We start from the raw sequence: 18,276 nt of genomic DNA on the forward strand, positions 1-18,276 counted from the left end.
CAAATATCGTCATCTAGATGAACACCAAGGACAATGTTTAGTTATAGTTTAATAATCCATGGTACAAAGAGTTCTGAACAAATTGGGGGAAAACATAAAGCAACAATATTAAGCAAATCCAAGGCTGAAGGTCAGCCTGCAGTTAAAAACCATGCTCAGTTATATTATTTTTAGTGATGACACAATATTTAAGCTATTGAATTTGGCACCACAAACAGCCATGCATATTGTACAGGGTGAATAAGTATGCAGTTGGTTGGGGTTGACTTTTACATTTCTGTTTATAAAGTCCACGGTCTCTGGTTTACTCTCAGTCAGATATAGCCTCAGCATCCAACCTGAATAAACCTCACCTGAATAAACCTCACAGCCAGTAATCCAGCTGTAAATATGACAGGGCAAAAATAGTAGGTGCAGATGCTGCTTACACATTATGAGCCAGCCTCCTAAAAGGGCATGGCATGAAGATAGATTATCTTCTCCAGAAGGAGTTGGGTGCAGCTGTCATTGGAGCATTAGAGGTAATGTCTTTTTACAGTGAAGTTGCTGTTGCAGAGCTTTGAACATCAAGAAACTTTGAACTGCCAGAAATTACCAAACTGTCCAGTTTAAAGTTAGCTTGGCCATGTCTATGCAGCCTGGAGTGTAGCCCAATTCATAAACAGTCTCACAGTCCATTGCTCCATTGGCAGCACAGACCCTGTTTTTGCATAGTCCAGGAGACAGATGCTGTGGAGAGCATTAATTGCCCGCTGCCCAAACAGAAATTTCTGTGCCACCACAAAGTTCCTTTGGAGCAGGCTGATAGCTATAACAGGGGCTCTGTTAAGTGGAAGAACTATCAGCTTCTGCAGGTAAAATCTAGATATAATCTAGTCCTCAAGATATCAGCTTATCGCAGGTGTTTTCTTGTGGCTTGTAACTCCTGTCTTCTGACGGAGATGCCCGAGAGATTTAAGAATTTTTCTCTAGTAAATTGCCTCTAGAGAGAAAAGTTAGACTTTGGCTTATGCCTTTGAATGTCCTGCAGAATGTGATTTAGTATGGATGTGACCCAAGCCATTTCTGCTCAAGAAAACATTTTGCAACCACCAAGTACTGTAGTTGAAAGTAATTATCAAAACAGAAAGGATATACCCCCAAAAAAGAAAAGTACTGTGAACTGTTGGTATGAAGCTTTGGTTCAAATACCAAAACATTAGTGGTTTTGCTTCAACTGAATTACACGAAACTTCCATGTACCTTTTGAGTCTAGGTTTAATCCCGACCTGAATGCTGACATAAAATCATAAAGCATCAGACTTTTATATACATTATACTGCAAAATAGTTCCAAACAAAACAAATGAGAAGATACATGAAGCTGTAGTGTAAGATCTTAACAATTTACAATAGGTGCTGTTCTAGGATTTGTGTGTAATAATGACTGAGTGCACAGACACTCCTGCTGCTTATATAACATGAGCAGAAATTTCACCTGCTGCTATATAGGGATAAACTCTGTACAGTCTTTGAAATTTTATCTAAAGCATTTAGAAGATACAAAGCATTAAAAAAAGAGAAAAGACTGGCAATAGCAAATTACTTATAAATACGTCATTTGCATTTATGAACAGGGTTCAACTTCCACACATTTTTCTATTTTCAAATAACAAATAACATTTAAAGATTCATAATGAGGTATGAAATAGATGAAAGAGTACTGAAGGTGAGTCATTCATTAATCATAAGCAAAACAGGGTCGAAATCAAGGACACAGGAGCACAAACTGTAAAAGTAATGGGTTGCATAATCATTGTACTTAATATTAACTACATTATGTTTTTTGTGTGAGTTCTGAGAAGTTGATTTTTTAATGTTTACATGAAACTAATCCAAGGTAAATTTTATTTCTCAATATTATTTTATCCTAATGGTTGCCCTTTTTTCATAAAGTAGAAGACATGAATTCTGGCTTATCACATTGAAGATTTAATAGAGGGGCTTAGTAGGAATCATTGAGTCTACTGTAATTTTTAAGATATTTTACTTTTGATTAGAATGCACTGTTTCTTATAGTTACATCCCCTTCTTGTTTGCCATGGCTGATTTCCCATTAAGGACATAAATTCTCCTAGAATGAGTCTTTTTGGCCAAAATAAATTGTTATTCGTATTTGGCTGTCAGAAAAACACCAAGAACAATTTGCACCATTCTGGACCTTTATCCTACAAGAGTTCAATCTGCAATGACAAGACAATGTGCAACAAAGTTGTCCACAATTTACAGGTGACTTTTAGTATTTAAATAGTTGGAATAATTCAAATGGATATTGTAATGATAACAATACCTCCTCCCTCCCACTCTCTCCATATTGTATTTCAACTGGAACCATAAGCAAGGTAAGCTGGAGGAAGATATGCTGGACTGGTAACCAAACGAGCAGTCAACTTATTTTAAAATCACTAAACAGATGTTTTTCCCTGTTCCATACACATTTGTTCTCTCATCTGTGTGGAGCAAGTAATTCAAGTAATTATGCTACTTTTATTTGTTTTTTCAGAATTTCATGGGGGAATTAACAGACCGAGAAGGAGACAAAGAGGAGAAAAGTGCAGAATGAGAACTGTGTTCATAACATATAGAAAGGTAATATTTTGTTTTTACCCACAATATGATATTCATGCACCCCCTTGTCAGTTCTGTGTGTTTGTAGCTCTGTGCAGACCAGCAGTGCTTGGGGGAGCAGCCTTCCTGAAATCCTGGCATGGCTGCCAGCTCCCTGAGGAGCAGGGAGAGGCATTGGGCAGCTCTTGGTGTAGGCTTTCTGCTCTCGGGCATCTATGCTGTCACACTGGGGTCTGGGAAAACTAGCTACACTGACCTTGGCAGTCCAAAGTAGTTTTCTTCCACAGACGGCATTAATGTCGCCCAGTGTTGACCCTATCCTCTTAACTGTCACAGAGGCTGTGTCCATGCAGTGGGACAGATGTTCCCTCTCCAGGCACAGGGACACAGGATGCACTGAAACTAGGCTGCAGGTGGGCTGATGTGCTCTGGATTCTTGTCCTTCTGTAAACTTTGGGAGCTGCCCATTTTTGCACCAGGTTCTGGAATCCTCCAGTTAAATGGACTCATGTTGTAGGACTCATGCTCTGATGTAGGCATGAGGTGCACTTGAACTACTTATTCCCAAGTAGCTGTCCTCACTGTAATACACACTCTCTGTGACTTTCACCTTTAGTATGATAAAGACCTCTCCACAAAATATTGTAGCCCATGCTAGAGAGGCACTGCATGCCTTGTGACTCAAGGTCTATCTCAGAGCTGTCTTTGCTCACACTCTTTCCTAGCTGTAATTAATGCATGTTGTTTTGGTGCCTGAGTAAAATTTGCCTGCAAGTAGAATGTAACAAGCATTGCTAAGCTAGTGTTTAATGCTTAGATGGAAATAATGAGTTTTCAACATTTCTGTTAACAGTCTATGCAATCTTAAACTTTGCTCTGCAATTCCGTTTTCAAAGAAAAAAAGTAACACTTGATTAACATACTCTTTCATATGCTTTCTATGCCCCTTGATAAAGAAAGTGTCTTATTTTTTAAATCTTCCATTTAACTGATTTCCTGCCTTCACCAACCTTTCTCAATTTTATAAATTATATTGGTGCCTACAGTCACATGATACCTTATATGTACAAGAAACTATATGTAAACTGCAAGATATTGAAAAGCAGTCATTGTTGGTGATTATTTTCTTTCTACAGAAATATAAAGTGCATGTTCATTAATGACAAGTTCTGGATGAAATATTTGAATTGAACGGCTTTAGGAAGGATAAAAATAATCACCAAACTTGTTTAAATTTTGTTATGATTTGCATGGTATGCTATTAAGTATAAGGAATTTGCCCAGATCCATTAAAGTGATCTGTATATTACAGGCCTGTAACAAGGAAGGCAGATCCCCATGTCATGTTTACATTTTAGATGCAGGTGGTTTAGATTCCAGAGCAAATAGGTTACTGATGATATTATGATTCCCAGAAACAGATTGCCCAGCACTGCCTTTCTCAGGCAATATGGTTAAAAGTTTCATCCTGTCCCCAGTGGTCTTTTGCTTGACTGCTTTTTCCCAGACCCTGGGAAACTTTTCAGTTAGGATGAAATACCATAGAGAAGAAAGAATGTGAATACTTCCAAAATCCAAATGAGGATTTCTCATTCTTCCTTCTCCTAAAGAAGGCAAGAACAACTGTGAAGATCGTGAAGTCTTCTCCCTGCTGGACCAATTATTTTAATTTTTTGAACCAGAATATCTGTTTTAGGTAATCTTCAAATGCTTTTACAGTATCTTCAGCTCAGTACCAGGAATGCTTTACTACGGATCTGAGCAGTCTGTCACAATAGAAAATCTGGGAAAAAAATAGATACCGGATCAGATTGTTTTGCCTTACTTGGCAGATTATTTTGCCTTACTCCTGCCCTGCTCTTTGCACACTGTCTTACACAAATGAGCTCTCCAAAACTGAGCTGTGCCTCCACTGTACCTCCCACAATCCTTATTGCAGAGCTTCTGTTCCACTTTCAGAGATTGTTCTGGCAGCCAAGCTGAGTGGTTATATTATGTCCGAAAGTTAAAAGGTGACAAGACAAAAAGCTTGGCTCTTGAGGGGCCTTGGACTTGTTTATCTCTTCAGCATCTTTGAAACTGCAGTTAAAATATCTACAAATGTATTCATGAAACATATCAAAAATGAAGGAATGCACTTTAAGCTAAAGTCCTGTCCTAGGTTAATGATTAATACACTTTGAGAACTCAGTTTGGTATTTATTGTATCATGACACAAGTAAATTAAACTACAAGCAAGTCATTATCTACTTTTTTTTAAAGTATGCAGTGCCAAATGATTAACCTCCTTGGTAGAAGGACAGTAAAAACATTGGGGATTTGTTGTTCTGACTCCTTTGTCCACACTCTGTGTATAAAGGCTGTGGTTCTTAGAGAAGTAGGCTTGCTATTTCCAATACAAAATGTTAATTGCTAGATATGTTTTACAATAAATATTTCTGCTTTCATCACAGTATTAAGAAAAAATACACATGCTTTTACATCTATTCCTCATTTGCTGTCACAGTGAATTGTACCTTCTGTCATCTACATGTATACAATGCTATTTATTTACTGCAGGATTTACCTTTTAAATTACTGAAAACAAAGACCTGGAAAAAATCCATATCTTAAGTTTTCAGGATCAGTTTTGAGTCACACTGAGCCTTATCAGATAGTTTTGTGCTTATTTGAGTTTTATGCATGTTCAATTTTTAATTTTGTTTTGTTCCTTCTCTTTGTGACTTACAGAGCCAAGAGTTTAGAAACTGAAAGGGAATATTTTTGTATGATAATTTATGTCAGTCCATCACAAGAATTACTTCTTGCATGCTTCTGCCTTTGAAAACAGAAAGAGTTGTAAAATTGGAAGTTTGAACACTGTTGTGTGTCTTTGAAATTCTACTTTATATTTACGAACATGCCTACTTTAAAATTAGTTTAGAGTGAACAAAGAATGTCACTTTCTCATTTATTTTTCAGCAGTTTGCTCACAGATACTTCAGCATATGGCTATTCTGAAATCAAAATTTCAGCCTTCTTAATTATTTGGGAAAGGTGTTTTCTTCACTAGATATAGATATTTTTCTTGAAATGAAAAGAATGCCTCAGATAGTTACAATCAACTGAAATTATTAGAATTTTAGAATTATTAGAATAAACATACTTAACTATTCCATTGTTAAACTTGCAATTAGACTGCCTTGTCTGAAGAGATTTTATGATTTCAAATCTATTTTTCACTTCCCATTTTTTTCTTCATGGCAATCTAGCCACCATTCAGAGGCTTAAAGTTCTTTCATCTAACTTTTCCTATATGACCAGAGAGTAATGGCCAAATTATTTAGGTACAAATATGTCTTGAGAATATCATCAAATCCATTCTAATTTCATTCATGCCTTGGAGATAATAATTTGAAGAGCTAGTTGCAGCGTGCAATTAAGCATGGAGGAAGAAAATAGATCCGTCCCATAATTTATGTCTGCAAAGGTTGGGCTGGATTTGTAATTAATGTTTGCTTCTTTTAATGAAATACTCTAAAGGTCTGCACTTCTGTCATTCATGGAGGTAATTTTTCAATTGATTAGTAAAATAATACTTGAAAAGTAAATGCACCTGCTTTAGCACAGAAATGTCTTAGTCAAGTAGAGACAATGATTGAAGTGCTAAAAAAATATCATTTCAATACAGTAGAGACTGGAGTTTTACTCCTCCAGAATTCAGAACTCCCACTAAAGAGAAAAAAAGGAAAAGGTAATTAAACCTCCAACAACTTATTCAGCATGCTTTCATCCAGTTTAATTCCTCAGTGGTTTTCAGCATAGCTAAATACTGTTAGGAACACATGCCTGAACTATGCATTAATATAGGTGAAATATCTCTGGAAAGCACACATTACAGAAAGACATCATTTTTATATTTATGTACCTTACTATTTTTGGAGAGCATGAACAAATTATTTAATAGCGTGAATTTGTTTCATTTTGTAAAAACACTCAAAATTATTACTGTTCATTTTGCTCCTATTCTGATGTGTTTTCAGACTCAAAGATTTTCAAGGTGGTAAAAATTCAACACTTGTGAGTTAAGGTCCTGAAACTGGTGTTTAAAAATGACTTGCAGTCTTGTTTCTGCAAAACAACTGCTACAAAATAGAGTGAAATAAAACAAGCTATATTCACATGCTTTCAGGGAGTAGGCAAGGATTTTGTTTTAATTAATCACTCAAGAAAGGATGTTTGATGACTTTTTCTGTTTTGTTAGTTTGGCACAAAGGAAGAGTTACTATCCCTGTGCTTTTGAGAACTCACAATATGTAGTGACAAATGTTCTAGGGATGATGATGAGCCAGACTAGACAAAAGGCAGAGTGCAATCAGAATCTGTGCTAATTTTCTCGAGGGCAAACACAGTAACCTAAGACGTTTTGAACCTCCTGTCATTTGGGAACAAGGATTTTGCTTTCGTAGAAAGAAGCAAGATAAGTGAATAAATGTGGTAGAAACAGCCCTTATCCAAAGCTCAACCTAGTGGAGTAATGCAGTAATCTAACTAATCCAGACAGTGGAACAAGGGAATGTATGTTTATCTGGTAAACAAGGGCAATAAAATCAATGTCTTATAATTCCTCTGGCCAGTATCATCGCTAGATGAAAAGATTAGGAGAGTGCTTGCCAACAGTTTCTCCAGCCTCACTTTTAAAAACTGAGATCTGCTTGGTTAAGGTAAAACCATAAATGAAAATATCTCAAACTGTGGTTTCCAAATGGTTGAGCCTTACTGCTGAAATGAATTGGATTTAAAGGCATGTTTCTTCCCTCAGTGTTTCCTTATTGATGTGCTTTAGGCAATGATATTTGGACCATGCTGACACTGGATGGCTCAGCTGGCAGCTGCTGTGAGTCATCTCTGAGGTGCAGAGCTCTCTCCATTTCAGTGAGAGGAAGCCCATACTGGACCAGGTACAACTTATGCTTATAGTGGCAACACCGTTTAATACTTTGCTTTAGGACACCTTCCCAATCACATCCATCTTCAAAAACCTACTTGTAGAAAGAATGCTTGTTTAGCATTTTCCTGTCCTCTTAGGCTCAAAGCATGAGTGATACAGCACCTAAAGGCTTTTAAAAATTCAGACCTTGAACTTAGTATAACTGCTATTAAAGTCAATGGACGCTAAGTCAGATTTATTCTTTTTGCACACTAGAGAATCAAAAGGTGAAAATCCTGGCACCAGTGATGTTTTGCCATCGACCTAACAGGGTCAGGATTTCATGCACAGACACAAAAAATGACATGACATTTCATCACTGATTTCTTGGATCAGATTGATAACAGTGACCCAGGATAGAAAAATGAGCATAATCCATTACTACTGTACCACTACCTGGCACTGTCTCACCATCTTGTATCTTGTTTAAAGAGAGGGAATAATCTATAATTTTGAGCTGCCTTTATTTTAGTCAGGGCAGAGAAGAATGGAAAAATCAAGGAATTCATTTTTCAATCACCTTATTTAAAACCTCTAAGTAAATGTTTGATTATTATAAATGAATCAGAATTTAAAATATCACTTGTGGAAATTAAATTATTCATTTGCTTTCAATAGCTGCTCTAAAATGTCTTTGTAGTAAAAGTGGAAGGTAAAATTCATATTAATCACTGCCTGTGAGTAAGGACATTATAATTAACAATGTGAACATTAAAAAGCATATATATAATTCCTTAGTGATACTTAATGAACTACTTAATTAAGGGCCGGCTGGAAAGATAATCTTGGATAATCAAGAAATCGGAGTATTAGCTGATTTCTGTAATGTACGAGTGCATTGCTATGCAGTAAATGCTCTGGTGAATGGTTAGTTTTATTAGTCTCTGTTTCAGTTGAGGAGATGTTTCACAGGGAGCCTGCATGAAGGTCAGACTGGCTCATGCATTTAGGCCCCGGGTTGGAAGCTGTTTTCAGGACTGGGAATGTAATTCAGTACAAAATACATTTGGATGCATTTCCGTATATTCCTAATGTTCAGGGGAAGTTTGATTTTTGCTATTCTTAACTTGTCCTACTTTTGGCATAACAAAACTATGATAAGAACAAATACTGAGACTGAAGTAGCAGGATGAAAATGTACAGGTCCATGTATGAGATACCATGGAACCTGTGGCAACACCAAAGTTCTCAGTGGAGAGCTACATAGCATCAACATTTAGGTATAGTAAACTGATAAAATAAAACTCCATTCTGCTGTCTTCTATTAATTTGTTTACAAAATTTCAAATATAAAATACTAGGCTTGCATTCTTGATGTAAAAATAATAGATTACCAATACATGGATATAAATGTGCAAAAAAAGCACTTTAAAACTTTTGAAGGTAATAGTATTATATATAACATAGCAGCTGCTTAGAAGATTTTTAATGCTGTAAAAGAATTTGAAACAATTTTTTTTTCAGTTAGAAAGAAAAAAAAAATTGGATAACCTTACTGAGTTCATTGAATTTTCTGTAATAGGCAAGCTTTTTCAGTTGCCATTTCTGTAAATACATGGAGATGAACCAAATCAAAATCATCTTCACAGAAACACTCACCAAAGAGAAAGAACATTCACATCTTATTAAAGAAGAAATTAGGCTTAGCAGAAATTAAATAAAACTCTAATTGCATGAAGCTTTCCTCAGATGATTGGATCACAGGTGCAGCAATCTCTCTGCAATTTCTAGGTTAGTAAATACATAGAAAATTACTCACCTCTGTCTTTTCTACTACAGACTTTGCCCTACATCACAACTTCTGCCTCTTTCCAAAGTTTTCCAAGTTTCCAAAACAGAATTGTTTCTCCCATAACATGATTTAGTAATTTCTTGGAATCTTAGATCTTTTTTGTTATAAGCTGCATGTTTTCCTTTTGCACTGCATGACACTGACGGTGAGTAATATTGTAAACATGTAAACAGTTATTTAGCTGAGATCTCATGGTAACTCATTAATAAGAAAAGGAATTTGTGCTTGCAGTATAAGCCCATGTAGGAGAAATTGTACAGAATACGTATATATATTATATATAAAGCTGCTGTTTGTTATACACTGTCTAAATGGAGTCAGTGTAATTCTCTGAAAGCAGATGTGAAGCCTTGGAGAAGAACAGTGAAAACATGAACCTATGAGAGAAACTATCCAACAGTGAAGGCAATCACAGTGGAGTTAAAGTAATGCTATTAAATAATGAGCAGTAATAGGTGACTGTCTGCAGTAAGTTGCCCTATAAAGCATCTGCTACCTGCTGCAGGCTACAGGATTAATTCTGAAACGTGTAATTTAGCAAAGGAGCGAGACTTCAGTCTGTTCAGCAATTGGTGGCAAACGCTTTGGTGTGGGTAACTACATTACTTTGTGCACAGTCATTCAGTCAAATGTTTTAGATTGTTTTTTATTTTTAGTAAGGCTTGGCACTCTGTATTCCTCAGAATGCTTTATTAGTCAAAAAAATCAAAAGTTTCAACTAGTTCCATTATGCTTATTTCTTGTTTCTTATCTCACTTTGAACTATGCATATTTTTGAACCCTATACATTTTGTAAGTCCACACACTGTTATTCTGGTTATTCTGTCTATGAACTGTCTGGTCAGATGAAAATCATGTTGTCATGTGATTCAAAATCTACATCCATTCAATATGTCAATTTTGGTCATTAATTTTGTAGTAGAGTCAGATTTTCCAAAATATATTGTATATAGAAGGGGAAGTGAATGCAGAGCCACAATCCCCTGCTTGTTTTATATTAGGCAACTGTTTGCCCCCATTTAATTTTTGCAAATGCCAATTGTATTTACCCTTGCATGCAGTTACTCAATTTACAGCTACCCAATTTACGTTGCAGTTATGTTAACTAAAGTGCTTGGATGATATAAATAAATATATGCAAACCTCCAAAGTTTTGAAGAACAGCTTGACACTGCATCTTTTCAGGGATAGTACTGGGAAGTAAACCACCTGCTACCACTACTAGTATTGCCAACATTAAACAGAGAACAAGTTAGGCATAGAGACTTCAGAAATGTAGGTAGACGGTATCACCTGAGACAGAATTGTAATGGAAAAGTCTGTGTTCCAAATGGAACCAAATATATTGCAGAATTATAGTACTATCACCATGAAGCCAAATAAGATACATGGGATGAACTTTATCAGCTTCTCAGATGTGATCATAGACATTTATTTACCAATGTCCAATTATTATAATCTCCATTAACTTCCTTTTGTAACTTTCATCCTAGTGATAGACTTGCTACCCTACTGGAACCAAAGGTTTTATAGCTTGATATGTACTTGGTATGTTTATTGATCTAATACTTAACATTTAGAAATTATAAAACCCATGTGTAATTTCTGTGCAAGCTTCATTTGTCCTTCGTTAAGATTTCTGGTTGTTGAATAAATGCAGAACTCGAGACATTCAGGCTACTCATCTTGTTCAACTTTGTTTCTTTGAACTCCTTCTGAAGGAGTCCAGACAGACTAATCTAGAAATCTCCATTGTATTCCCACAGCAAAGTGGCATGAACCTTCCTGTTTGTGTCAAACTGTACTGTCAGTGCATATATTGAAGCTACTTCACTGAAGCAGCTTGGGCTTTCCACTGTTGAGACCTTAGTGTCCTTTGATTTTTTTGCAATTGAACTTCCAGTTGTATTTCAACTCTGGTAGTAGTAAGATCTTAACCATTTCCCTGTTAATATTAATGAAAATCTATAGGTCTAAAATAACTGTATACATAATAAACTCTAGAATCTATTTATATATATATATATATATTCACCACATATATGGCGAGCTCTTTCAAATCACTGTGGAGATGTAAGGATACTATACAATACATAATTTTTCCTTAAATATATCAACACCCTAGTATAACAACTCTCTTTTTGCACAATTTTTTAAGCTCTTTAGGTTAGTTTTGTTGCACTAAACTTTTGGGTACGAATCAAATCCTCTTTCTCTTTATGAAGAATCTTTCTTAGTGTGTATAACATGTTTTCTTTCTGAATGCAGTGTAAATTTTTCTAAAAGAGGTGCTTTGCAAACAAGCTATTATGGCACTAAAGAAAACATTGATTAGTTTTAAATGGCAGTAACAATTCAAGTGCATGTAACGACGAGTACATTTGCTTTTGAGGTTGAGCCTCTATATTTAATAATTGAAGGAAAAAATACAATAAAGTTCAATAGAGGAAGCTTCTGTAAAATGCATTATACAATAATGTACAACTGCTTTAAGTACAATTGCCTTACCAGATCTTATTATAGTTTTCACTTAGACTATTTTTTAAAACAAAGTATTTTTTTATTATTTTGGAATTATTTGGAAATATTTATTATTTGAAAAGGTATATGCTCTGTTTGTTGATTCAGGAAATCAAAAAACTTAAGACATCATCAGAAAGAATTCAAGTAAATATGGTGTCCAGATGAATTAATCTATTTATCCTTTGTCTTGTCAACATTGGTTTCACACATGAAAACTCTGTGGATTTATTTCTCAGTTCCTCCAATTTAATTGTGTTCGCTTAATATACACAAAACTAGAATTATAGAAACAGATTTTTCCTATATACCATGCAGCTAAGTTCACAAATGTTCTTGACTCCTTTCATATCTGCGAGTTTTACAAGTCAATCAGTGTCTACATCGCTGCATTATTCTAACACCCTATATGCTCAAAAAAAATGCTAAAAACAGACCTGAAACTGCACAGTCTGAGAGAACATTATAACTGTTTCACAGAATGAGGGTCTGATTTATCTGAAGTTGCAGAAGAGTTCTTGGACAGAGACAGGAATCTTCACTCACTATGATAACCCTTATCCATTCTTCTTCCTGCCTGTAATGCCATTCCAGACTGGGAGTCCTTTTTCTGGAAAATATCATATTCACTTTTCTTTTTGTGTATGCAGACATACTATTTTTTCATGGCTGTTCATACTTTGTTCTTTGGTTACATATTTAAAAAGTTATTCAGAGAATGATAGAAACAATACGTTATGTGAAATATTAATACCTTTTAAAAATTTATTTAATTTGCATCACCACTTAATCCTTTTAGCTCATGGAAGTAAAGTAAAAGCAAGTGTTTAGGAAAGCTGTGAAATCTAAAGATGTGACAATCTTGAAAACTGACATAGGGAGGTCAACTCATATCAAATAAACATGAGAAAAACAGAAATAGCATATAGATATAGACATACATGATAGATATAGAAATAGATATGGTACAAATAAATAAGAGAATGGTATGACATGCTAAGTTGGCATTGTTTGTTGCATCAAGATATTGGGTTGGGAGCTGGGGAAAGAATAATGAGCATACAAGCAGGAAAGCAGAAGATATATGAAAAATTACGAAGGATGGGGAGAATGAATTTAAGACAGTAGATTATGACCCAAATTGAGGTTCTAGGGACTGAAATGAAATTTTGCATCTAGAAAATGGAAGACACAAAGGAATTTGGACTTAGCCTGGATGAAAGAAGCATAAAAAAGAGTAGTTATGTTGAGCAATAAGTTGTACTGGATTAGGCCCAAAACATGAGTGAGGATATGAGAAGATATTGGTCTAGTGAAACATTTTGTCTGTTAATGGAAACCGTAGCCTGATTAAAAGCTCAGGGAGATTGCTGTAGTTCCAATAAGATGCACCTTTTAATTGTGACTGTGCTAAGTTTTATTTACGTGGAAAATGTGTAATGGCTAATGGCTAACGTGTGAAAGTGAAGTACAAGTGTTAAGAAAATTTTTCCCTTAATTTTTTTTTAAAGTTTTCCAATAAGCCCTTGTTGTTCCTCGCTAAAAGTAAAGAAAATAGTGATACAGTTTGATACAATTATTTACTTATTACGGGCCTTGCTTGCTCAAATCATAGCTACAATTCCATTGTGTGTTGCAGCTCTTACTTCATATCAAATTACTAAGGCCACACAATGTATTTTCTGTAGATTCTCATAAGTGCATTCAGACACCTACACACTGCAGATCGGGAATGGAGAGTTTTGTAAGGACCTCCCGCTCAATAGCATTAAAGATGATAAATGAATATATAAACCTAAGGGGAAAGTGGCAAAGTTAATAGCAAACTTTTTTTTGCATAAAATAACAACTGCTTCCAACATTTTACAAAGTCTTTTCTCAGCTTAATGCATGTTGATAAAGATTGGTTGTATATAACATTTCCCTCTCATCTCACTCCTGCATATTTGCGGGTTTTCCTTATGATGTCCGTTCCCTTTAAAATCCAATTTTCTAGTTATACCAGTATTTATTAAAAGCTTGACTGTAAAGTCACTGTTTAGCCAAAGATCTATTTTTATCATAACTGTTTATAATGGTTAAACCTCAACAACTTAAACACTTTACACAAAATAATGTATTTTCAATAAATTGAAATATTAACCAATCATATGTAATGGCTCAGTTCTAGCAAATGGATTGCTAGAAATCCTTAGGGTTTCATATAAATTGAAAACTGTATTGACTGACCAAGCAGCACTCGAATTACATTGCATTTGGATCAAAAAGCATAGAAAAAGTTCTCATTATAGTTCCCTGACATTAATTTGAGCATTTTTATATGTGTGTCCTATTAAGTACTTTAAGTGCTTTTTGATAATTGTGCTTTGTAGTTTTTACAGCACTTCAGCCTATTCCCAGTTCAATTTCCTCTTTTATCCGATGTTTGAAATATTGATTTCTGACAGATAAAAGCAAACCTTATAATCTCAGCAGCATGCAATAAGTGAGTAAGACGGGGCTACGGAATGCATCAGGGAATGGTCATATTTGAAACCGTCTTTGTTTTATTACATTTCGTCAACAGAATTTACTTACTGCTTGCTGATATTTATGTAAAACCAGGACTCCTGATAGTACAGTGATATTACCAGTTCCTGGTATACTTTTGCATTTAGTAAGATAAAAGAAGAAACTCCCTTGGTGGTTGATGATTGCAGCTGCTTAAACTGCTGTCAGCTGGCTTGAAGTAAATGTGATTTATCTTCTTCAGATTGTACAGCGTCGTGTCCATGAACTTCCAGGGTTCGCATTAAAATCTGACAGAACATCAGAGTGCCAGAAGCTTCTCATATTGTGGCTCTGGAGGTAAGAGCAAAAGTCACTATGCTCTATTCTGTGTTTGGCAACGATGTCCAAGCCCTTTGCAAAGTTCTTGTGACATAAAAGAGAGCTTAAGGAAATGGGTGGGAATTTTGAATGTGAACAAGTACAGTGGCAAGATATTAAGGAATATAGACTGGTTGCTGTGTCTTACATATTTTTATGATGTCTTGTCCACAGATTCTAGAAGTTAGAAAACGGACTGAAGAATTCAGTCCAATTCAGTTTCTAGTCACACAGCTTATACTATCCTAGGAATTCAGTTTTTCTTCTTCTTCAGTATATCTTGTGAGTTTGTGAAAATCAAGACCTGAGTGCTGTTTTAGAAGTTTAGAAAGGTTCATTGGGTTACATAGCAGTTCTGGAAATCAATAGTAAATGTCTCAATGTGAGAACACAACAGAGTCTCCCTCCTCAGGACCAGGTCAGTCTGAATCTGAATATCTCTCTCAAGGTATACATTTTTAGAAAAATTCATTTACCTGAGGACATGTGCAGGTGAAATAAAGGTAGGGGAGGAATCCTCTTTTGACATTCCTAAAATGAACAATGAGATTTTCTTTAATCCCAAATTAGCCATTACTTGTTTGATGCATCCTGATAATTCAGTCATGGGTTTTTTTTCTCAGTCTTGGAAACACTTAGCCATGTTTGGGGTCTCTTTCAACCCAAGCCATTCTATGATTCTGTGATTCTATGAGCTTGCATCTGGGCTTTCACACACTTGGATATAGGGTTTGTTCCATAGAAGGGGCATTTTAAAATGTTCTACAGATGAGTGTTAGTTCTTATGAGCTGGAACTCTTCCAGCTACCTAGCAGTTAAAAGTTTAATCTCCCAGAAATTAAAGTTTTCATTAATAAGCAATTAACACTTAAAATTTTAAGTGATAAACCCTTCACTGCATTCTATAAATGTTGAATTAGTGATAGAAAAGCCAGGCATAGTTCTGAGGAATGGCAAGCCTGGAAAAGTGATGAGGCTGTCAAGGATAAAAGAACTTCTGAGCCCTACAACCTTGATCATAGTCCACACAATAAAGACTGGTGGAACAAAGTTTGCTAAATAGCAGAATACACCAGAGATGGAGTCTGTAGGAAACTGGAGAAAACAGTGGATTAATTAGGAAGGATTAGTAGCTTAGGAGTTGAGTTTATGTTAGAACTAGAGGTTTAAATTCACGAATCAAGATGCATGGCCCAGTTAGTCCTAGCTCCATCTAGACTAGGTTGCTGACATCAAGGCACGCCATGATATTTACCTGCCATATAACAAACATATGGTGTGGAGACAGGAAATGAGGACTAGCTGGAGTTAAGCTTTGCGGCAAGGTTTCTTCAGTGATGATTTGAGAGCTGGGAAGCAAGATAGCAGATCTGAAATAATTAAAGATTTAACAATAAGAAAAAAGACAGGGAAGCATTTAACAGCAAACATCTCTGAATATTAAACTAAAATTTATAAGCTCTAGATATTGTAAAATAATCTTTTTTATGTTTCTAAATCCAACTTTAACATGCTATCTGCACCCAACTGAAATTTTTATGTCCCAGCAGACATAGATATACATACACATTTTCAGGCTACATTCCTATACATTCCAGATATACGGATAAAGTATCATCACAAAGATTCTGCAGTGGGTGACAACATAACCAAAGCCAATCTCCATTAGAATTTCAAAGGAGCTGTTTAGCATTTTTCATATTGGATTGGTTATTTACAGATCTTTTTTTTAAACAGAAAAAGCATTGGAAAAGGTTTATCATCTAATAAATCAAAACAATTGTGAATTCAAATCCCAAAGCATAACAGAAGCTGTCTCTTATAAAATATTATGTATGTGACTTTATATTGCATAGCTGAATGGAAAATGCTACTATGAAGAATTGGAAATGATTAAAAATGCAAAAGTGCATTGTGAAAAAAAAGTGACTTAAGATTTTTAGTTAAGGTCCTCATGGGAATCCAGCTGGGAAGCGAGTCATTATATATACCTTCTGACATTTTCTGATGGACTGTTTCAATCTGACAGTACATAATTCTGTATGTATATATATCTCAGTATGACAGCTGATAGAATTATCCTAATATTTTCATCTGTGAAATTTCATCTTCTAATTTAAATCTGATAGCTTTGAAGATACCAAAACTGATGCTGTTAAAACTATAAGCTGTTGAACACCTTCAGAGGACTGAAATGTAATATCCCTAACTAGTAATGAGGATAACTATTTGAATTAAAATATCTTAAAGGAAAGCCGTCTCCATGTTCCATGATTTTTCAGAAATAAAATTGATGATAGTAAAATGCTGCACTACAATCAGTTTTAGTGTTCAGTAAATGAAACAAAAGCTAAAAAGAGCTTAGTTACAGAGATCTGGGGGCAAGGTTGAAATGCAGTTAGTTCTTTGGTTCCCACCTTTATTTTCTGTACTGAAATTTTTGAAAAATTGCAGAGAGTTTTGAAATGATGCTTTAGAAAGTTTTGATAAAACCGTTGGGATTTCTCTGCATAATCTGTAGAGTTCCGAAGATCTGCTTTGGGTTTTTTGTATATATGTTTTAAAGTTTGGCAATGTGTACTTCTCCTTTATTGCTTACTCATTTGTTTTCCACTTATAAATGTACTTCAGCACTAATCTGATATCCTATAGCTACTACTCCTTTCAGTATATCAGCTGAGGAAAGTGCTTGCCACAAGTAACTACGGTGTATATGCTTAGGGTGCAAACTAGTATATTTTACCAGAACGTTTTGTATTTTGCCTCACCTCTGCAAAGGGTAAGAGAAGAAACTGTCACCTTAGATAACTTATTTCATCTTGGGTAATCTGAGCAGGTGCAATTTCTATTTCTGTGTAAACATCGTAAGAAATTTAGAACATTATAATGGTAGTAAATATTGCTCATAGAGTCGTATCTTTGCTTGCTGTGGTGATTTCTGGCTGCCTGAGCAGAATCAGTTTCAAATTTTACCTGAGATTTTTGGAGTACTTTTCAATAGAACTCTTATTTTTAAGAGCCTCGCTGTCTGGCACTCCAGCAGAATGCTTGAGGAATTCATGCTCCAGGAGTAGGTTTGCAAGCATTTTTAATATTTCTGTTTTAAAGTTAGGCAAACTGTTAGTATTGGAATATGATTATGTTACTAAAAAGTAACTCAACTACTTCATTAAAACAATGCAGCTTTAATTCCCATTTTCTTCAGTCTTTCTACATTTTGCTTTCTCTTCAGTGTTTGCAGCTGTTGTCCTGTCAAATGAGGACAACAGCCGCCTTCAGGGCTGCTCTTTTACCAGCTGTTAAAGTCCTACCCTTCACCACTGCCATAGTGAGTGCACGTTTATCAGCCTGGTGGCACACACAGAGCCTCCGACATGACAATCCTGTCTTGTAACAAACTCTGAACCTGGAAGTACTCAGCAGCTAGTCTGTTCATGTTGATTTCCATGTTAAATAAAGTGTCCAAAGTGCCAGAAGAGTGATATCAAGCACATTACATTGCTGTAGCCAATGGACAATAT

The 18,276-nt window shown here is 35.4% G+C and overlaps 1 long non-coding RNA gene across 1 annotated transcript in view; it reads left to right on the forward strand.

Annotated features, from left to right (window-relative positions):
* Positions 1-18,276, forward strand: part of LOC116217123 — a 60,083-nt gene that overhangs the window by 21,007 nt on the left and 20,800 nt on the right. The window contains exons 2-3 of the long non-coding RNA XR_004161150.1: positions 2,542-2,627; positions 14,640-14,734. This is a non-coding gene — a long non-coding RNA (uncharacterized LOC116217123). The remainder of the gene's footprint in view (positions 1-2,541; positions 2,628-14,639; positions 14,735-18,276) is intronic.

This window comes from Meleagris gallopavo, chromosome 13 (assembly GCF_000146605.3).
Source record: "Meleagris gallopavo isolate NT-WF06-2002-E0010 breed Aviagen turkey brand Nicholas breeding stock chromosome 13, Turkey_5.1, whole genome shotgun sequence".
Taxonomy (NCBI): Eukaryota; Metazoa; Chordata; class Aves; order Galliformes; family Phasianidae; genus Meleagris; species Meleagris gallopavo.